General features: G+C 35.2%; 1 long non-coding RNA gene across 1 annotated transcript in view; it reads right to left on the bottom strand.

Moving 5' to 3' along the window:
• Positions 1–2,349: 2,349 nt before the first annotated feature.
• The window catches only part of LOC129525566 (uncharacterized), a 33,661-nt gene continuing 12,792 nt past the window's right edge, over positions 2,350–23,218 (bottom strand). The window contains exons 2-3 of the long non-coding RNA XR_010129182.1: positions 11,619–11,736; positions 2,350–3,695 (exon numbers count right to left, since the gene is read on the bottom strand). This is a non-coding gene — a long non-coding RNA (uncharacterized lncRNA). The remainder of the gene's footprint in view (positions 3,696–11,618; positions 11,737–23,218) is intronic.

Raw genomic sequence — 23,218 nt, 5'->3', positions numbered from 1 at the left:
TGTATCAATACATTTTAAAGTATTAAAAATCTATGGAAAAAAATTCTGACACTAAAGAACTAAATTAGAAACAAATAATAACATACCTAGAAAGCTTCAAATATTGGAACATTAAACAACATAATATTAAGTCGATAATTGCTTAGAGAGGAAATTAAAAATTAGGCAAATATTTGGGTTTATTTCTGAGTTCTCTATTCTGTTCCATTGGTCTATGTGCCTATTTTTACATCAGTACCACACTGTTTGGTGACTATGGCCTTACAGTATAGTTTGAAATCAGGTAGTGTGATGCTTCCAGATTTGTTCTTTTTGCTTAGTCTTGCTTTGGCTATGCAGGCTCTTTCTTGGTTCCACATGAATTTTAGAATTGTTTTTTCTAACTCTGTGAAGAATGATGGTGGTATTTTGATGGGAATTGCATTGAATTTGCAGATTGCTTTTGGCAGTTTGGTCATTTTCACAATATTGATTCTACCCATCCATGAGCATGGGATGTGTTTCCATTTGTTTGTGTCTTCCATGATTTATTTCAGCAGTGTTCTGTAGTTTTCCTTGTAGAGGTCTTTCACCTCCTTGGTTAGGTATATTTCTAAGTATTTTATTATTTTTTTTTGCAGCTTTTGTAAAAGGGGTTGAGTTCTTGATTTGATTGTCTGCTTAGTCACTGTTGGTGTATAGAAGAGCTACTGTTTTGTGCATATTAATCTTGTATTAATTAATTAATATTAATCTTGTATTAATCTTGTATCCCAAAACTTTGCAAATTCTTTTATCAGTTCTAGGAGCTTGCTGGAGGAGTCCTTAGGGTTTTCAAGGTAAACGAGCATATCGTCAGCAAACAAGAACAGTATGACTTCTTCTTTACCGATTTAGATACCCTTTATTTCTTTCTCTTGTCCAATTGCTCTGGCTAGGAGTTCCAGTACTACGTTGAAGAGGAGTGGTGAGAGTGGGTATCCTTGTCTTGTTCCCCTTCTCAGAGGGAATGCTTTCAACTTTTCCCCATTCAGTATTATGTTGGCTGTGGGTTTCTCATAGACGGTTTTTATTATATTAAGGTATGTCCCTTATATGCCAACTTTGTTGAGGGTTTTAATCATAAAGGGATGCTGGATTTTGTCAAATGCTTTTTCTGCATCTATTAAAGCTCAACATGGATTAAGGACTTAAACCTAAGACCTGAAACTATAAAAATTCTAGAAGATAACATTGGAAAAACCCTTCTAGACTTTGGCTTAGGTAAAGATTTCATGACCCAATACCCCAAGGCAAATGCAATAAAATATGGTGCAGTATATACTGTTCAGGTGTTGGGTGCACCAAAATCTCACAGATCACCACTAAAGAACTTACTCATGTAACCAAATACCACCTGCACTCTAATAACTTATGGAAAAATAAAATAAGAAAAATTTAAAAAAGGAAAAATTGGGAAAATATTTGTTGACATACTGAACATGCACCATATCAAATTTATGAAATACACCTAAGGAAGTACTTAAATAAGTTTAGTTTCAATGCTTATTTATTCAACACAAAGGTCTAAAAATGTGTTTCCACATTAATAAGTGAGAAAAAAAACAAACATAAAGGGGGTAGAAAAAAAGAAAATAACAGCAGAGATCAATAAAATACAAAATTCATAACAAAGAAAAAAACAAACATCATTCTTTTAGAAACATTAGTGCAATCAATATACCCCTGTGAGACTAACTAGAAAAAAAAGAGAAAACACAAAATAAGAATTTAGAGAAGAACATCATTACACATACAAAGGATATTGAAGAAGTATTATGAACAATATTCTGCCAAAGCTTAGAAGAAATAAATTCATGGAAACACTAAACTATCAAAATTAACACAAGAATAAATAAAATCTGAATAACCCTACATATACTAAGGAAATTGCATTTATTAAGACAAAAACTAAAAAAAAAAGACACACCAAGTCCAGGAAATTAATATTTTGCTATTTAATTGTATCAGTTATTCAGGAAAAAAAATAATAATATTTACCTTACAGAAGTCCTTTCAAAATAAAGCAAGACAGTTGTGTTTTGTGCAATATTATGCAATAAATAAACCTAAACATAAAAGTTTAATTTTGGAGTCTTTTCTAAGATACCAAACCCTAACATATCAATGGCATTTGGTAAACAGAGATTTCTGAGAGATGATCAAAAAAGCTTGAATCAGTTATTAATTGGCGTTTATTCCAATTAAAACTTCTGCTCACCAAAATACACCATTAAAAAAGCCAAAATGTAAGCCTTACACTTGGAGAAAACATTCAGATACTTGTATCTGACAGAATATGGAAAAAATTTCTACAAATCAATAAAAAAAAAACACAGGCCAATGTTTTAAATGGGTAAAACATTTGAACAGATAACCTGACAAAAGAAAATATCCAAATTATTAATAAGAACATTAAAAGGTTCTTGAACTCTGTTGACAGGAAAACCCAAATTAAACTATAATATGATACTATTTCACACTCACTATTATAGCTAAAATCAAAAAGGCCCACAACACCAAGTATTGGTAAGAATAGGGAGTAAGTGGAGACTCATTCATTGCAAATAAGAAATTAAAATGGTAAAGGCACTTTGAAAAACTGTTTGGCACTTTCTTATAAAGTTAAATATGCATCAACTCTATAGGCAAGGCACTTACCTTATGTTGCCAATAATTAAAAACTCTCAAATGTTTATCAATAAGAATATGAATAAACAAATGAAATACTAAGAACATAAATGAATTTCAAACCCAATATATTGATCAAAAATCCAGACACAAAGGAGTAGATACTATATAATTTCATTTATACAGTACAAGAGCAGGCAAAACTTAAGTACAGTAAGAAAAAGCAGAATGGTGGTTTTCTACGGAGCACTAGAAAATCTTCCAGAATGGGAATGCTCTACCTAGACTGAAATACTTGTTACATAAACATACACATTTGTCAAACTCTACATATTGTACATTTATCATTGTCTTGTACAGAGATTTCACTTCAGTAAGAAAATTACCTTCCTGCAAGAAGCGTCCTTTAGTTGATTCTACCCAACTCTAAATGGACAACCTGAAATTATCAGTTCCTAGTTCAATTTGCAGCTCTGCTAGAACTTAAAATTATGCTTTTGTGTGGTTTATATATGTTTTCTCATGTATGAAATTATATAATTGGAGCACATGGCTTTATAGTATAACTTGCAGATATAAAATTTTATATGTCTATACTTATTTCGATTCAAAAATTGAATAACCCAGGTCATTTTTTGATTGAAAAGTTGAATTGAAAGTTCCCACAGTGTCAGGGTCGATCATATATGCTTTTAAATTTCCATAATACTTCTCCCAAATAAGGTTTTTGTAAAGGAATCAATAATGAAGTTCGATTACAGTAGATTGTGCATTTTCATTTGCCTTTTACACAGCATCAAGATGGTGTCGACAAGAGAAATAAGGAGGGGAAAAAGAAATATATCCAAGTCAGGGATGGAAAACCAGGTTTTATATCGGATATAGTGTAACAACTTACCACTTTAATGAAAGATATTTTTCCATGATCTTGTTGATTTCAGGAAATATTTAGAAATATTCCAAAATTATCTTTTTAACACTGGTATCAAGTCCTGAAGGTTTCTGAGGCATACTTGATCAAAGTGTATATCTCTGTAAATGTTTGCCTGCCCAAAAACAATTCAGCATAATGTTAATTCTATGAGATTCAGTGTGAACCTAAATTGCAATTTTGCATCAGTTTAATTTCAATTACTGTATTCAGGACAGCATAAATAATCCTATTTACACATTTAATTCAAGTGTACATAATACACTGTAGAAAAAAATAAAATTTGATAGAGGAAATAAATTATCTTATGTTTAAACACAAAATTGAATAGGATCCTCATATTTTGAGAGCTGGGTTTTTTTTTTTTTTTTTTTTTTTTGGCCTCTAGATATATCCTGGTTGCTTTTTAGTGAGAAAAGGGCAATCTATCTGCATATCTCCTGTATTTTTGTAGAGCTCCATTAACTGCATGCCTAGAATCATTTTGATACATTTTGATATGAACACTTAAAGAATGAAATGGAGGATTTTTGCTTTATTTTAACTTGGAGACTATTCTTAAGATATTGGTATGCTCTTTCTAAATAAGTTCTAATTAGATTTCTTCCTTAGCACTTTGGATGTTCTCATAATTAGTAGGGTCTGCCTTCAACCAACCAATGAAGAAAGTATGAAAGCTCTTTAACGTTCCCAGCCTCCCAAGCCTGCTGTCTCCTTGTGATTCCTTTCCTTTTTCTAAATGAACCACTTTCTCCTTTTCAGGAATTCAAGATTTTTCTACTACTTCCTGGTATTAAAATACAATAAAAAATCTTCAGTAAAATACAAAGCAATAAAGCATACATCACCCAAGATGTATCATATGATTCTCTATCTCATTATCCTGCCATATACTTCTCCCCAGCACATTTCTGTTTGTTTATTGCATGCTTCTCACACTAGTACATTGTTTTATCTTTCAACTGTTTGTGCCAGTATATACAATGGAAATTAACTTTTGGATATTAAATCTGTGAGCAGAAAATTTGCTATATTCATGTATTAATTGTAATAGTTTATCTGTAGATTTTTAACTATGTATGCATTCGTAGTGTCTGAATAATGAATTTTATTTCTTCCTTTTCAATCTTTGTAACAATTTTTCCTTGCCTTATTGTACCACCCTCAATCATCTAGTAAAATGCTCAGTAGTAGTGCTGATTGATATGCTTGTTTCATTCCTGTTCTCATAAAAAATCTTCCGCTTACCTTTACATGGATACCCTTTATCATATTAAGTATAGAGAAGTCTGTGATATCACAAGCTTAGCCAAGATAACTTTCAGTAAGAGTCACTTTTAATAACAATCATACCATCTCTAGCTTAGGAAAGAGGCTATCTGCCTAATTTTTCAAAGACTAGATAAAGTTCTGAAAACTGTAAGTCATCTTTTTCTATATTTTTTATTATAGTCTAATGTGTCTGAGACATCAATTTTATTTCTAAATCAATTCCATTCAAAGTTCTTGGCTAAAAGTATTGGGAGAGACTTGCCTTAATCTGTCAGTCCATCATAGGATGGAAATTCACTTCTTTTTCTGTTAAAAGGTAGCTGAGCTCTTCTCCAGAGTTGTGTATCACTAAATAAGTCTAATGACACTTTGTAAATCAGCCAAATACTGTGAACTGACAATAAAATTATTTGAATAGGAAATAGCCTATGCTTTACTAAGGAAATAATACGACTAAGGAAATGGTATATAAGAAATGTGTAGCCACGTACTCTTGAGAAAAATGGTGTAATGATAGGATCATTTCTCCAACTTTTATATCCTACCACAGGCAATGGCCTATCAGCTTTCATGTTTCTCATTAATGGATGTGAATGAAAGGAACCAAGTGATCAATGTACTTTTGTTCACTTCAGTAACCAGAGTAATTCAGAGTGGCTCCGAAAGACAATCATAAAGACTTAATATATTCTTTCTTTACAATTTTTATTTAAAGCTACAGCATGGAAATTTGGCCTATAATAATCAAGAGAAAAATAATTACTCTCTCCAGGGCTCTATGTCAATTTTTCATCTAAATATGGATTTTTATTAATGTTCATTATAATTTCACATAAGCATGAAGAAACTAACATTTTATTGCAATTTTCAAGGGAGAGAAAGTAAAAACTAGTGTCTTATTCCAAATGACCTAAGAGGTACTATGAGGAAAAAGTCATTTTCTAAAACTATGCACTTATTCTCCAGCTTCCAAATTCATGACCTGGAAGCGCAGGTAGTCAGTAAAGGCTGAATAATAATGATGATGTTACATGTCAAAGAAAAGTTACTGAATTAAAGATCATACATAAAAATGTGTGTGTGTGTGTGTGTGTGGCTTGTATAAGAATATTTTATCAGATGTAGGCTCTAAATAATCAGATGAGATCTTGTCTAAGAGGAAAAGCTCATATTTTTACTTATTTTATTCACAATACAGTTTCTTTGAAAAAAAATCTCTATCAAAATCATCTACCATGTGGAATACATTCATAGTCAGAGCAGACTTTCAGGCTAAAAAAAATGCAGTACTAACAAACATTTTCACTAATAGGTTGAATCTAAGGAATATATTTAGTTTCTGAATGAAAATGGCTTATTTAGCAAATGCTTGCCAGCAGGTGCCCATTCAACTCATAAGCAACGGAGTTGAAATAAAAACTAATTTTCTGAACCCAAGTTCAAATTAAATGCATTAAATTACTCAGCCTTTGCAAAAATCCTGACTTCTTGAAAACACAATGAAATTAGTTTACTTAAATAAAGAAATAACATATTTATTTATAGTCACTGTTTTGAATCCACTCCTCCCAGGCCACTCCTAATTTTAGGGGGTAAAGTCAATAGCAGTTTCAGGGACTTTTCTATTCACAGTGATAATAAAAGAATGGACCTGGGGCACAATGGCTATCTGTACTACTGCTGTTACAGACAGCGCAGTCAAACTCTCTTAACTCTTACCCTACTGCTAAGAGGTCAAGTCCCAGTTTACTGAGAATTTGACAATGCCACCATCACTCTACCCCCAACTTTCTTAACTATCTCTCACATAACTATCACCTCTACCCCTAGCCCCACCACCCAACTTATGGTTTCTCATAGATTCACAGAAAGCAAAATTTGTATTCTCAACCACCTGTGGGTCAACACCTAAACAGGAGCGTTGTAATTTCACCAAAAGGATGCTTTCTATAATAACTTTATTTCCATCAGTTATAAAAAAAAAAGTATGGGATGAAAACAACAGAACAATAGACAACTTCACTTGTGGACACCAAAATTTGATTTTCATCCATTTCCATGTGTCTCATAATTAAACAAAAAAAAATTCCAACCATAGAAAGCACAAAAGCCAATCTTTCTCTGAGGGATTACGAAAACAGGCAGCAAGCCAAAGTTAGCTATCAGGCTTCAATTTGCCAAACCCTGCTCCAGAGAACAGATTGGAGATAAACAAATGATGAATCAGATAATCCATGTAAAAGACTACCACAGAAATCCACATAGCAGATAATGGTAGCTTGAACTCATGTTTTGCTATAGGGATAGAGACAAGTAAATGAAATTTGGGTATATTTCAGATAAAACCGATAAGACATGGTAATGTATTAACTATAAGTACACCATATTCTGCACTCTTTCTGATGACGATTCACATTTAGAAATAAGATAAAATTTCTTAGAACACTAAAGAATTTTAAGTATTTTGTTTTATTTTGTTTGCAAATTACCCATGATACCTCTGGGCTTGAAACTAGGGCCATGTTTCTCTTTTTTTGTTTTCCTATTTTAAAATTAGAGCTATAAGAGGTTTTTAGACAATTGACATATTTATAAGACAAATAAAACATACTACATTTTTAAACATGGTTTAAAATGTTTCCATGAGTTTCATAAACTAAATTTGTAAATAGGATCAAACATTAATTAAAAGCCCACTCGAGGTCCCCCTTTCACACAGAAAATATTGTTCAGAGCTACTTTGATTTTTACAATTTAATCTTCAATCTGTTAAAGACAAAATTTTTAAAATCTAGGTATCTTTTAGGTTTAATTTGCAGATATGATTAGTCTTTATAAATATAACAAATGTTACAGCCATCTTTTCTGTTATAAACCATATAGATTTAGGATTAGTATTAGAGAGAATAGGCTGGGTTGGGGAAGGTCTCACAAGGAAGATGTCATTTGGGTCTGGAAGGCTCAGAGGTATTTGTCTGTCAAAGAAGGACAAGGGAAAGCCTTGGAATTAGAGAAAATAGGCTAAGAAAATGTGTTGAGTTATAAGAATATGCCACATTGGGGAATTTTCTAGTCCTGCAATGGGAAGAACTATAAAAGAATGAGATATGAAAGAGAATATTGAACTTGATTATAGAGTGCTTTCTTTAAAGCCATGCCAAGAAACTTGTATAGTTCTCTTAGTTTTAGTCAAGTTTAAAGTGTGGAGATACACTAAATACAAATAAGGAAAGAAAAACTCTTCCTTCCCTAACTATCTACTCTGGTAAGCTAAAAATTCAGAAAGCTCATAGCCTGCCTGAAGGCAATAATAAAATAGGACAAAAAATACCATTAAGACCTTATTATAGCCAGTTAGGACCTTATTTCATGGGATGAAAATGCAGCATTAAAGCTTTACCAGAACAATCTATAATGCTGCTCTTTTTAATTCCATTTAATGCTTTTCTGACTATTTCAAAAAATAAACTAGCTGACCGATTCATGATACCAGTTGTCGTAATTTGTAATATCAACACATTGGCTCTGCATAAAACATCCCCCAACCCAAACTGAGCAGAGGGGTTCATACTGAGGAGTCATGGAAAATACGAGAGACGTGAACCAGTGCATTACGTTTAGCTGTGCACTTTTTCAAAATGTCTCGATATTGACCAAGAAGATCTCACCTGGTAGTCCTGTCACCCTTACAGCAGTTTCTGTTCAGAGTGTTTGGATATATAGGAGCCTGTGCTTATGCATTTGGCCCCAGAGATTCTGCTAAAAACTACACACCCTGTTGCTCAAAGAACAGCAACTAAACATCAAAGACAAAAAGATAACTTTGAACTTACAGATACCTGTGCTATGGATAAAGAATTCTGACCATGCCATAACTGCTCAAAGAGCATATAAATTACTCTCAAAATAATCAAAATTTAACTATATAGATAATGACAATACTGACCGTAAAATTAAGCAATCCTAGCAGTGAATAAGAACAGAATATAGGATATAGGACAGTATCATGTGTCGTAAACATAGAAATAAGTTCAGGGTAGCATATGTAATCTTAGCACTTGGAATAAATCTCTGGACAGGAAGCCTTAATACTGTTCCTCTTGAGCTTTCTATGTGTTGTCCCATTCAAGGTTAACACTCAAATTTTTAAAATCTAGAAACACACCTCTCTTCTCATACACACACACACACATAAATCCCTTCAATATTTAGTTGTCCTTCATATAGACTATGAAATTTAAAACAGACATTTATCAGCAAGAAAGATGGAAAAACAGCGTGTGTTCAAGTCACGAACAAGCATTCTCAATTTTATTGTTCCTAAATGTCAAGTAAAGGGACTAATTGGAAAGGAATGACTAGTGATGATGCAAAGAAGCCAGGAAGATTTGTGGGGCGCAGAGAGATAAGCACAGCTCTGTCAAATAAATTATTTAGGGAGTGAAGTGTTAACAATTTCATATTTCAGAAAAGGAGTATCTTGACCATTGACAGAAGGGAGAAAAATTCGGAATCTAGAAATAAAAATAAATTTCTAGGTTTCACCTTGGTCATATATACTCCAAATTCTAACTACAAAGGCCAATATATGCATTTTTGTAATGTCCTGTATTTTCAAATATTGCTTTCTGTTATGCTCTCCGAATGCATATTTTTAAGATTCCATGGTAAACTTCCCCTTCTTTTTGTATGTTTTGTTTTTCAATACATTATAATGATTTGCAACAAAATAAAGGCCTGTTTTCCAGAGTATAATAAATTCAGTATCAAATAAATATGTACCTATTCCAAAACTATGTTCCAGGAAGCTATAAACTGGGTCTTAATATACTATATGGATTACACACAAGAAGTTGCAATGCATACTAGAGTAGTGATTCTCAACTGGTGGGACAGCTGGGGAAGAGCAATAACATTCTCTAGCAAAGGAGATTTTCCAAACGTGAGTGTACACACACATATACACACACACACACACACACGAAATTAGGGAACATAGCCTCACTGTCAGTCCTTTCAAGTCTGCTGACTAAACACCTCCAGGGCAAAGTAATTCCTCCTTTTTATGAACAGCTTTAGTAATTACCAAAAGAATTACATGTTATATGCTCATATGCCCCTTTTCAAGGCTCAATATTGATACTATTTCTACATTATGGGTCTACTTGGAATGAGATCATTCTTTCTTTTACATGACTGTATCAGAAATTTTAAGAGAACAATCAGAGTGCAACAACTGCCAATTCCATCCAGTTTATTCCTTAAATATGTTAAAGGACATCAAATTATTTCTCAAAGAAGCATGGAAAATAACTTTTGAGATCTGTATCAGTCAGAGATCAGCCAAAGAAGCAGCAGATTGATCGATCTATCTACCTATATGCATATTTATATATCTATCTCTCTGTGTATATGTGTATATATCTATAGATTTAAAGAGAGATTTGACCTTATGTAATTGTGGAAGCTGGTTACGCAGTGCCTGCAAGGCTCATGCATCTATATTTGATGGAGGAGTCTGAAGTATACATATAAGGTAGTAAGAAAGCAAAGACAGACATTGAGTAAAGGACTAAATAACTCCCTCTGCGAGGATGTCTTGGAATCCACAAAGATGTACTGGAACGTCTATTGGTGTCTTGTGATCTCTAAGTTTTCAACTTCGATGATGGGTTGATCTTCAGGGGAAGGTCGCATCCTTCATCATGTTGCTAACCATGGACCTGGCCTAGAAGTCAGAGGAGCTAAAAGAGGAAATCCAGCAGGAGCTGAAGGAGCTTGGTCCAGCTGCTGCCCATGCCAACAAGGTAAGCCAGCAGATAAGTCTCAATGTAGCTTATGGCTGGTGCTTCACTTCCACCTGCCAAACCTCTCCCAAAACGTCTAGTGGCCCATACTGACCAGAAACAGTTCTGGAAAGGGAGCTGTCAGAAAATAGTTCCAGCTGAGCAAGACTGAAACAATACAAACCCACCATATTGTTTAGCCATTTTTGTCATTAAATAAAAGCATACATTCCTCATACTGAAATAATTATGCATCTATCTTCTTGCTGATTTTTACAAAAGGAATAAAAATTATTTCATGGATCTTGAATGCTGCATATTCCACAAATGGCCCCTGTGTGCAATATGAGTGTCCCCAACTCACAGAGTAGCATGAGGGACAAGGAGACCTAGAGGAGACCATGAAGATCATGTATTCATTTTACTGTGTCTGTTTTATAGTTAAAGAAACAGACTCAGCAAGGTTAGTGGGTGGAATCAGATACACAATCTTTCTCAGGCAAGAGCCGGAGCTAGAAGCCATATCTCCTTTCCATCAGTCTGGTGTTTTTATATATAATTCATATATTTGTGTAATTTATAAACAATAAATGTAAAAATAATATTATTGCTCAATATTGTTATTATTCACACTGCCATTTTTCTTTTCCTTTCACTTGGGAAAAAGCAGAGGTTGAATTTTAAGATTGCCTTTACACAGTCTCCAAATCTATGATTCTCTTAACTTCCTCTATAATAGCTTCTTCTTCAAGACTTCATAAGTTTCTGTTTTCTGTGTATTTCATTTCTACAGTTATTTGAATTTATCAGCTAAATTGACGCAAGCATTTCTGTTTTTAAATCCATACTGAGAATGAATTAGAGTCAACAAAAGCAGTATGCTTTATTGTTTATCTACAGAGGGTCTACTTTCCGATTCAGATAGAAGTTCAGCTTTCTATTGCTTTAGGCATAAAATTAAATTGGAAAGCAATACACACCTTAATTAAGTGATCTATAGTCATTCTCTTCTATGAACTATTTCAGCACCAACAGTGTTTTCTGCTGTATAAGCTGCATCACCATCCTTGTTCAATGTAGTCTTGATTGAAGAACTACCTAAACTTGACAATTAATGCAGACAGACATAAATGTGTGAGTAAATAAGATAACATCTAGGAGAGAGGAGAAATCTTATATACAAAACAAACTATAACCAATGTGCTTTTGTTATAATAATATAAGAAGATCCTTATCAGTGTTCGCTGTTTTGTTTCTAAATCCACTCTTGTCCCTGTCTACCAACATTTAAAAAATTGGTTGATAGTGTGCTGCAATTGCAAAGGTGAAATGAATAGATTAGGAGTTGCACAGCTGTTTATGGTTTTGGTTTATAGCTCTGGGACATCCCATTCTGGAGACATTCCGTTCCAGTTCATTTTAACAGTAATTAGAAGTACCCCCATAACGAGGAGTTTGCTGTTGAAAACAACTTCATTAGTTTGAGTGATTTTATTGGTTTCCTTTAGGGTGAGGAACTAGCACTAATAGTTGTAATTTAATAGGAAAATTACTGAAGCAAGAAAGATTCCACTGAATCTTAAATAAGGCATTAGACAGGAGTTTCCTTTCCAAATAATGAAATATAAGACTACCGCCTCTACCTTTAAAATTCCTATGTAAATGCATATAAATTAGCATGAAAGGACTATTTGACTTAAAAGCCTTAATATTGCTTAAATGAAACATTGAGTTCTCATACCAAAAAATACAGGTGAAATTGACATAAATTGAAAATGCTTGTGTCCATGTAAGGCATTTTTCTTCACACTTTATTTAAAGTGAGGTAGAGTCAACACAGTTGGCCTTCGTGGAAGGAATTTATTTTCCTTTGGATAAAGAGGTTAATTCACTTTTCTAAGCTTGTTCTTTTCTCTTGTTTCCATCCTATCCCCTCCCGTTATTCCCCTCACACATCATCTCCCTAAGTAGCGGCATTTTCTTTGTCACAAGAAGGATTAATGGGACAATATTATCACCTCTGGTACACACATGATTCTCTATCTACAGAACACTTTATAATCATTTAGGAATCCTTCCTCCCACTTCCAGTGAAATATGACTCAGCATTACTTTCGGTGTTTTAGAGATGACAAAATAGAAATTTATGCAAGATTTTAAAGCAGATTAGCAACAGCTTAGTAATCTGAGATGTAAGTGTCTATCCTTCTTCTCGGAGACTGTATTTTGACACTTCCATCATTTGGAAATAATGATCTTTTACCATAAAAAAGTTTTAATATTTCAAAATGTGTGGAATTTATAATGGCTGGGTGCTAAAACAAAGAAGCAAATATAAGATAAAATGTATATTTTGGCTTCAAGCTGATTGTTCGGTTACAAAATGATAGGCTTCTCATGTCTGGGCAAAGATATGCCTCAAAATCTATGAATTGTACATCCACAGAGTAGGAACTACATCTGTCATGATGACTTCTGCAGCCCAAATACACTGACTTTTATAGCTCGAATACATGACACAGTGCTTGACAATGGGGAATTTTCCATTGAAAACTGGTTGAACAAATGTTGGGCCAAAAAATAATATATAAAACAAAAAATGGTTACCCTACTGACCTTTAGAAACTAAAGTTTCTTTCACATTGTTGAAGAGTTTGATGTCTATGAACATTCTTCCCACTTTGTTTCTACAAATCACTTCTCTTTATACCAACCAATTTTCAGCTTCTCCATCCCACCTCACCTATCCATCCTGCAGAGCTGAAAAATAACAGACTCTCTCAACTACTCTTTTTCATTTCTACTGGGTGATTTCTCACTTTTAAATTTCTCAGGTCTTGGATTAACAAGCGTCACTGACAATAGGTGAGAATCCAAGGAAAACATTTTAGATTGAATGACTTAAATTTGAAAAAAAGGAAAACATAGGGAAAAGAGTGGGTATTGGGAGGGAACTAAAACCCTCCCTAAAGAAGTGGGTGGATGCATGTTCTCACTTATAAGTGGGAGCTGAGCAATGGGAACACATGGACACAGGGAGGGGAACAACGCACAGTGGGGCCTGTCAGAGGAGTTGGGGAAGGAGAGCATCAGGATAAACAGCTAAGGTGCATGTGGGGCTTAATACCTAGGCGATGGGTTGATAAGTGCAGCAAACCACCATGGCACAAGTTTACCTATGGAACAATCTGCACATCCTACACATGTACCCCAGAATGTCAAATAAATTTTTTTAATAAAAGTGGGTGGAGATTTGGAGTCATGCCAAAAACTAAAGAGAGGAGAATAGAAAGACAGAATTGGAGGCCAATCAGAAGAAGACACATTTTGTGAAGATATTAATTCCTTAAATATTTCCTCCGTGAAATGCTGGGTGAAGGATTATGTTTTCTATAACTTCAACTATTTAATGTCATGTTGTAATCCTCTTTGAAATTGACACATCTTAAATAAAGACTTCATAAAATTTCAAATACTTTTACACAACCTATTACAATAGTTCCAACATGTTCAAAAGAGGAAGATTGTAAACGGGAAAGGAAGACTTGCCCACCCCCAAGTCTACAATGGCCTCAATGGAAAAAGGATATCATCCTCAAAATTAGTCTAAGAAACAAGTGTTAGTCAACACCCTGGAAAAGGCAGTCCTCAACATAACTGGAAGAATTTCTCCAGTGTGTACAACACAAAAGAACTAATAGATATTCCTAGTTATAACTTCAAAAAAAATGATATCCCCCACCTCTGTGAAAATGGTGGCACTGTGTAGACCACATGAAAGAAGAAAGTTTCAAGTCTGAAGACAGAAGAGCTAAGAGAATTCACCAGCGGCATTCTATTTATTCACAAAACAGGAGATTGTGTATGCAACGATAATAGTAATAACAATCTCACCTCAGTATGTAATTTAACATGGCCTAATGTAAACTAAGAATATGTTTATCAAAAAAATAGACAATTGTGTGCAGTAAGTGGCTCACAGTAAGTTCATGTGGCTGTTGAATAATATAATTCTACCCTTAATTGCTGAACCACTAAAGGTTAGGTAGTAAATGTATAATTCATTGTCACACCAGACATTACAGAGCATGAACCTAAAATAAATGCCATACAAATTCAGACATTGTGAAACCGTATTTCAAGTGGTCAGTATGGTAGGCCTGTGTATTTATACATGTGTAAGAATCCAAGAAGTTTAATAATAAAAAAGTACTAAAACTTTTCATTTCCTGTCATTCCTCAGATTAACCAATAATTCCAAAATTCCTTCCAATTCCATAGATGAAATAGACTAGTCAGTTATTGCTACAATAATGTAGCATAATGAATTACCCCCAAAACATACTAACATAGAATAACTGCACATTTATTTCTTATGCACAAGTCTACAGGTCACCTGGAGTTTGGCTGTTCTAAACTGAACAGAGAGGGCTTGTTTCCAAGCTATGAATTGGGTCCAGATTAGCTCCATGTGTCTGTCGTCTTCACTTGGCAAGTGGTGACCTGAGTCATATTCTTCTCATGGTAAAGATCAGGAGCCCAAGACAACAAGCCCAACCTTGCAAGCCCTTTTAAGCTCCCATGCATGTTTCATTTTCTAACATGTCATTGAACAAAGCAAGTGACATGACCAAGCCCAAAATCAATGTGGCAGAGAAGTATATGCCTTCCATAAAGTGAACTTTTCCTGATTAATAACTTGATATCCCAAAGTGAGGGAAGAATTTAGTCTGGTGCAAAAACCTGTGTTTCTAGCTCAATAACTGAGGACACATGCAACTGCAGGAAAAGAAGGATCTTTGAAAATATCAGAGAGCAATTTTACTCAAAATAGGCCTACTTCGCTTCAGAAACATCCAAGAACATTTAGAGTAAAGGTTATAACAAAGAGTAAGTAAAATAAAATTTGGGCTAATTCAATGCATATGCAATGAGCACTCTAGTATGTGTCAAGCACTGCACCAGGCCCTGAGGAAAAAACAAATGCACAGAAACTTCTCTATGAAACCGAGAACCCAAGAGAACAGTGAATTGTGATTTAAGGTCTGGGGCCTAAAGGGGCAAATAACATGTCTCAAAGAGTAAACGAGATCTAGTGGCAGCATCAACATTAATTCTACTTGGCTCTCATAGCAGAATCAGGAGTCAAGGATGCACACCTTTGCAATAGGATAGGTGTGAGACTATGGAAGGACATGGAATATGGCCTTTGTTACTGTAAGAAGCTCCCACACACAAGCCTTTGAGCCACCAAGAGAGATTTGAGGAGGCTACAGTTCCAGGAATTTGTGGTTGCATGAGGCCCTGTTTCACTTCCCACTGGGGAACAATGACAATACCCGTTGTTTATTTTAATTTATATCCAAAAACCATTTCTAATAATTGACTTGAAAAAGATTTCAGGACAGCTTTATTAGGAGAAAACTAGAAGAGAATGTTTATCATAAACATTTAAGCAATTCGTAATCATTAAGCAATTTTCCTAGGCACAGCATGAGTTTGCTGCACTAAACCAAAGGCTCGTTTCCTGGATCCTATGTAATAATGCCTTTATCATTGTCACCATCATCATCATTACTACTGACATTTTCAAAGTACCAGAAACTGTACAAAGTGCCTGACCTATATTACCTCATTAAATTCCGAGACAACCATATGAAAACAGGTATTAATTATATTTTATGACGAAGCTGTGTCTCAAAGTAACTTGTCTGAGATTATACAGCTGATAACAGGAAAGTCGTACTTTAAACTCAGGTTTAGTCTGATACCAAAACGTTAGATTTTAATACTTATTAGACATAATGTGAACATATATGATACAATTTTGCTTGCTATTGCTTGTACTTGGTTGTTTGACCAAGGCATCAGATCAAGCTTTGACTAAATCGGCACCACACTTCAGTCGGGGGAGTGAGAGTTAATGTACTCTCTTAATTTAACATCTGATGCTAACAGAGGTTTTAAGACTATTCAATGGACAGTGAATCCACTTAAAACAATGACCACTGTTTTTCACTGATCAAAGAATATGTTGTGATGATTTACACAGGTGTCATCATGTGTTTTAGTGTACAATAAAAGTCAAGTCAATATTCTATTGAACAGCTCATTTTGATGGCTATCTCAATAATATGAATTTCTCAGCCCCTTCAATGGATGTAAAATACCAGAATAAACTGAAATAGGCCAAAACTCTAACATACAAAGAAAGTAAAGAAATTATACCCAAATAATATGTAATAAAGATTATACAAGGTAGGATTTTGCTATTTTAATAGTAAAGCTAGGCTTGAAAAGAAAAAAAAAAACTCGGAAGAATGATCTTTGATTTTTGCCCAAAAGAAGAAAATAAGAGAAATATGCAGGTCTCCTTTCGGCAAATCCTTTGAGCCTTGCAAGTACACACAAAATGTGATAATTCATGTCCGACATGAAAAGAACTGGTTCAAGAGTAGAATTTTAATTGTTTTACTCAGGCAGCAAATAATTAACATCTTTACTCCAAAAATACAATCAGTACATTACCAAAAAATTTTTTAAATTACCCATTACATTGATTTTTAATGCTTACAGAAGTTTCAGTAATAATTCTGCTATTCGCAGAATTATTCACTCATGATTCTGCTATTTGCCACTTGTCTTCTTTTTCTTTACCATTCCTTTCTTAGCCAACCTCTTATCACCATAGGCATAACTGTTACTTGAACTTCTGATCCATTTTTTCACATTTATCTTTCCAATAAACATATTTTCTGAGTTTAACCCTCAGGTATGCTCTTCCTGGTGTCTCCCCCAAATCTTATTGTTCCTTTCAGGACCACTAACCAACAACTGTAATCGTCTCATATCTCTTTCTGCCTTTTTTTCATACATAGGTTTTCCCAGTGACAATTTTTCTTGCCAACCTGGATAAATTCCACTACCATCTAGATCAAGTATCAAGGAAATCTTTTTCTATATCACTTTTCTTATTGTCTATGGATTTTCTTGACCTAAATAACTTAAAGCTACTTTAAAGTGAATTTTTCTCATCACTATACTTCTTCCCACATACAAGCTATAAACAGAAAACAAATGATCCTAGACATTCTTACAATCACAGGGTTTTAGGTTCACCATTTATAACTTTCTGTATTAATCAAAACTTATTCAGTGGCAAATGACAGATATTCAGACCATCTTAATAAAAAAAAAAAAAATGTATGGTATTGTTTAGCTGAGACATAAGGAGAGCTGGCTTCAGAAAAGGCTGGAACCAGAGTTCAAAAGATGACTTAAGGGAGCTCCCTCTCTTTGTCCATTTTCTATTTTTTTAATTGTTTTTTGTTTTCTTGTTTTTTGGGACAGGGTCTCACTCTCTCACCCAGGCTGGAGTGCAGTGGTACAATCACAAATCTTTGCAACCTCAACCTCCTTGGCTCAAGCAATCCTTCCACCTCAGCCTCCTGAGTAGCTGGGACTCTAGGAACATGCTACCATGCCTGGCTAATTAAAAAACAAAGTTGCAGAAACAGGGTCTCACTACATTGCCCAGGCTGTTTTCAAACTCTTGGGCTCAAGTGATCCTCCCACCTTGGCCTCCCAAAGTACTGGAATTACAGGCATGAGCCACTATGCCCAGCCTCTTTCTCCATTTTTAAGCTCTACTTCACTCTCTATGTTGGAATTCTTTGCTCTGACTACAGATGGATTTCATTTATGCAGCTAATGAAGATGGTCATCAGTAGTTCTTAATTTCCATTATTTATATTAACAAAAGGAAATAGAGGTTTATTTTCTAATTATTATCAGTCTGCTTGGGTCAGTGCTCACATTTTGGACTAATTTCTATTATCAAAGACACAAGACATTATAACTGGCCAATCTTAGGATCCATGCCTGGTGAGGGCAGAGGAGATATTAACTGACAATCTCATTATACTTATGGAATGGGGCTTACCAGATTCTCCACAAAAGAAATGCTGAGTTTACAAAAACCTATGTTTCCTCACTACACTGCACCTTAAGCAGCCAAGCATCTATGTACATTCCTTCCTATAAATATAGAATATTCCTGTCTATAAAAATAAACTATCACCCACAAAAGGTAATAGCAACTAAAGGGTGACAACACCAACTATCATCCATTACTGCATCCAATGGAAGTCCTAGCGTTACTTACGCGTGTAATTCATTTTTGCCCTCCTGAGTTTGAACTCAGCTGAGAGATAGACACAGGAGTTAGACAGACAGATATCAAAATAAACATTATTGCTAATTAAAATCAAATTAGGAAATGCAGCTTTAGCCCTGAGTCAAGGACTTGCTATTACTTCTCTCCTGAATTAATCAGAGTTATTCAGAGTCCCAGGGTGGGGCAGGCAGCAGTAGGCCTTCCCTGGCAGGTACAGGGCTTGTTTTCAGCTTACCATATGGCCAAGAACCAACCGAAGCAGATGTTCTCCAAAATAAAAAACATCCTACAGAGAACAGAGGGAAGAAGACGAGCCCTGCATGCTCAGTTTCTTCAACCAATCTCATTTTCATAAGTTGGTTCTTCTGCCCATGGAGGAAGTCCATGATTGAGGAGACAGAAAAACCAGGCATGTTTTACTCTAATGACAGTTTTCCACATGGGAATATGGAAGTGAGAATAAAATTGTTTCATCCTGAATAGTAAAGAACATATATTTCTCTTCCAGGAGTATCAACCTAGGATTAAATGATATCTGGAAATCAAAAGTAAAGGGAAATTATAAAAGAGGATATCAAGTGGTGGTACGTTGTTATATGGTAACAGATAACCTGAAAATCTCAATGGCTTAAAACAGTTTTTGGTTTATTTTTTACACCCTCTGAATTTCCATCAGTGGTCATCTGGGGAGTATGCAGTTGTTCTGCTCCCTGTCACTGCTATGGCTATGGGGCCCTACAAATTACCTTATAAACTTTATATGTTGAACTTTCATAGGCTCTTGTTCTCCCAATTAAGGATTTCTCTGTATTATGACTCTATTAAAAGCATGTAAGCCCATCAGTCTGTTTAATTTCTTGCAATGACATTAGCTAATAATTAAAACCATAAATCTTGGAGGATCCTGACCTTAGCAAGAAGCCATAACCTTGTTCTCATAATCCTAGGCTTTAGGATAACTACTTCTATCTTGACCTTCCACAAAACGTTGCTGTGTTGAGGCAGAGCCAATCTGCTCCTCCGTTCCAAATTTCATCCTAGTGAATGGTGCTTTATCATGAGGGTGATTATAAACTGTACCATGCAATGAGTACATAGAAGAATGTTCTTTCTTTGTGAAAGGTTCTTTAATTTATTTGGCTCTTTCTGAGTCCCATTCTTATTTCCTATTGTGGTTTCCATCTTCTATTTATTTGCACCAGCTTCTGAGTGCTAGAGAGAATTTAAATTTTGTGAATTTTGAGGGGCTTGTGATATACGACATGCAGTAGTCTGAAATCACTGGTCACTTGCAGATAGGGCTTCTCTTTATAAAGTTAAAAGCTTCGACACTCTTTTTTTTTTTTTTTTTTCAGACAGTCTTGTTCTGTCACCCACGCTAGAGTACACTGGCCTGTTCTTGGCTCAATGCAGCCTCCTCCTCCCAGGTTTAAGCGATTCTCATGCCTCAGCCTCCTGAGTAGCTGGGACTACAGGAGTGCACCACCACACCACACCTGGCAAATTTTTGTATTTTTAGTAGAGATGGGGTTTCTCCATGTTGGCCAGGCTGGTCTTGAACTCCTGGCCTCAAGTATTCCACCTGCCTCAGTCCCCCAAAGTGCTGGGATTACAGGTGTGAGCCACTGCACCAGGCCACTTCTTCACTCTTCTTTCAAGCGGCTCAGTTGTACTAAAGCTTGTTTCTTTCTTAGTGGAACTTACCCAGACTTTCAAGAATTTGCCAAAACATGCTAGCAACTCAAGGTTTTTGTAACATATACTTCAGATCTCTGGTCTCTGTAAGTCTAATTTCAAAATATGACAGGTGACTGCTTAATCTACTCCTTATTTTGTTAATCCAAAGAAGCAAATAAGTTTCCAAACTGAGGGCAGCAGGATGGGATCCTCATTGTTCATAACCCCAGCTCAATTCAGCCAGTTCTGTGTTTCAGATTCTCTTACTTGCAACACTTTTACATATCAATTTGTAAATTTATTTATAAGGGATAAAAACATAAGTCCAATGATCTAAATAATGAAGGGGTTTTGTTTGTTTGTTTTGTATACTCGGAAATTCAGGGTATTGGCAAGACTGGATCCGATTGCTCAGAACCTACCAGGGCCTCTCCATCTCTCCATCTCCCTCTCTCCTTGCATCACTTTGCTTGGTGTTGGCTTCATTCTCTATGCAGAATGCCTCCCTTTGAAGCTTGGAAAGATAGCCACCGGCAGCTCCTGTAGCTTCTTAAGACTAGCAGGTGAACATTAATTCTTGGGAATGGTATGGTACTCATTATCTTACCATGGAAGGCAGAATAATATCCCCCCAAATATATCTGAATCACCAGAACTTATGAATATGTTACTCTGCATAGCAAAGGGGACTTTGCAGATATGATTAAGATTAAGGACTACGATATGGGGAAATTAACCTGAATTATTTGGGTGGGCCTAATATAAATCAAATGAGCTCTAAAAGTGGAAGAGGAAGGTAAATAAGTGGATCAGAGGGATGACAGCATGAGAAAGATATGATGTCCCTTTGCTCATTCTGAGTTGTAGGGCACTATGTGCAAACACTAGAAAGAGGTCTGTTGAGATAAGGGCAGCTCTCAACTGACAGCTAGCAAGGGAACAGAGAGCTCAGTGTTACAATCAGATGAAACAGAATTCTGTTAAGATCTGAATGAGAAAGGAAACAGATTCTCCCCTAGTCTATATGAGAGAACACCTTAATTTTAGCCCAATGAGACTAATATTGGATTTGTCACCTACAGAGTTGTAAAACAATAATTTTGTGTAGCTAAATTTGTGTTAAACACAAGCTGTGAAACTTTTGTCATTTGTTACAGCAGCAGTAGAGAATGAATACACTTGCTTAGGTCACAAGCCCATCACATGGGCAATTACTGTTTGCCATACAGATTGCCCAAGCCTAGATTACCTGCACCAGAAAGAGGAAGAATCTTATTACTGACAGTGTGACTAAAAGTACAAGGAATGGGAAAAGTAGAGAAGAAACAAAGCCCAAACAAAACCAGGAAATATCTCCCCACTTTACTATGTTTATGTTGTCACTTAATCCAGTACCATATTTTACTGCTACCTTCACAGTGTTTTTTTTTTTTTTTAAATATAGCTTTGCCTTTTCATCTCTACCAACAAACAACTGGTCTGCCTTTGTTAGCAGTGTTTTTGCTTTGGAGTGTGTGTGTGTGTGTGTGTGTATGTGTGTGTGCGTGTGTGTTTAGAAAAGGGGTGTCAGTATGTTGCCTAGGCTGAAGTACAGTGGCTATTCACAGGAGCAATTATAGGGCAATACAGCCTCAAACTCCTAGGCTCAAGTGATTCCTCCCACCTCTCGCCTCAGCCTTGCAAGTAGCTACACTACAAGCACATACCACCATGCCTGGCTGATTAGCAATGGTTTTTAAAAGAGCATGAGAAGAATGGTCAAAAGACAGAGGATTGTTACACAGTATCTAATTTTGGTCCTAGTTTAATATGTAAAACAATCTTCATTTATAAATATTTTATCTATTTTCAGACACCAAAGCAAAGCCTTAAAGGTAGAATAATCAATCTTGCTTAGAGTCTTAGATCATTCATATTTATGAAGAAAACACAGGCCTGCCGATACTAAAGCTCTTGTTGTAGATCAGCTTTGTCAGTGGTTAAACATTCAATAGTGTGCACCAACCATCTGCTACGCTTCATTCCTGGTGCCCAGTTTACACAACAAGACCAAATAGAGTGATACAAATATAGCTGGAGCTCAGCAGGCACAGAAGATAAAGATAATGATGATAATAATTATAAAAATCAAAATAGTCATGTCTGCCATATTGTTCCTTAGCGGCAGCTGCATTTCAAATTCTAAAAAACTTGAAGTCTTGCTTCACTGGAAAAATATACAGCTATGGATTTCCAACTGCAGAACGTCAAAAGAATTATCATCACTAGTGCAGAACTTTTTTATGTTGTCATAAAGCTAAAAGAAGTCAATTAGGTCTAGTACTTCATTAATGGTTTCCACAAATCACATTTATAGCAAACCCTATATCCAGTGTGATACTAAGAAATGCCGTTTAGAAAGACAAGTTTTGACACCTTTATATTCTGGTATTGTAGAAACTGTGGGGGTAATTAATTTTTACTTATACTGCAATGAATCCAAGCAAAACTCTAAAAGCCATTTGGCCAATTACTGACTCTTTAGGGCAATGAAGCCTTTGCAGAAAGCTTGAGTTTATATTACTGGTATGATCAAAGCTTTAGTGAAATTACTGCATGGCAGAAACTACTGGACTATTAAGAGAAAACTACAAAAATAAATGAGTGCCTAGCTCTGAATCTACAAAAAATGGGAGCCTTCTGGTTTTCTTTGATTGTCTATTAATTTCTCATGATATAGCCCCATGT

Source organism: Gorilla gorilla, chromosome 9 (genome assembly GCF_029281585.2).
Source record: "Gorilla gorilla gorilla isolate KB3781 chromosome 9, NHGRI_mGorGor1-v2.1_pri, whole genome shotgun sequence".
Classification (NCBI taxonomy): domain Eukaryota; kingdom Metazoa; phylum Chordata; class Mammalia; order Primates; family Hominidae; genus Gorilla; species Gorilla gorilla.
The sequence above is the reverse complement of the archived record's forward strand: the minus strand, read 5'-3'. Positions and strand labels throughout refer to the sequence as shown.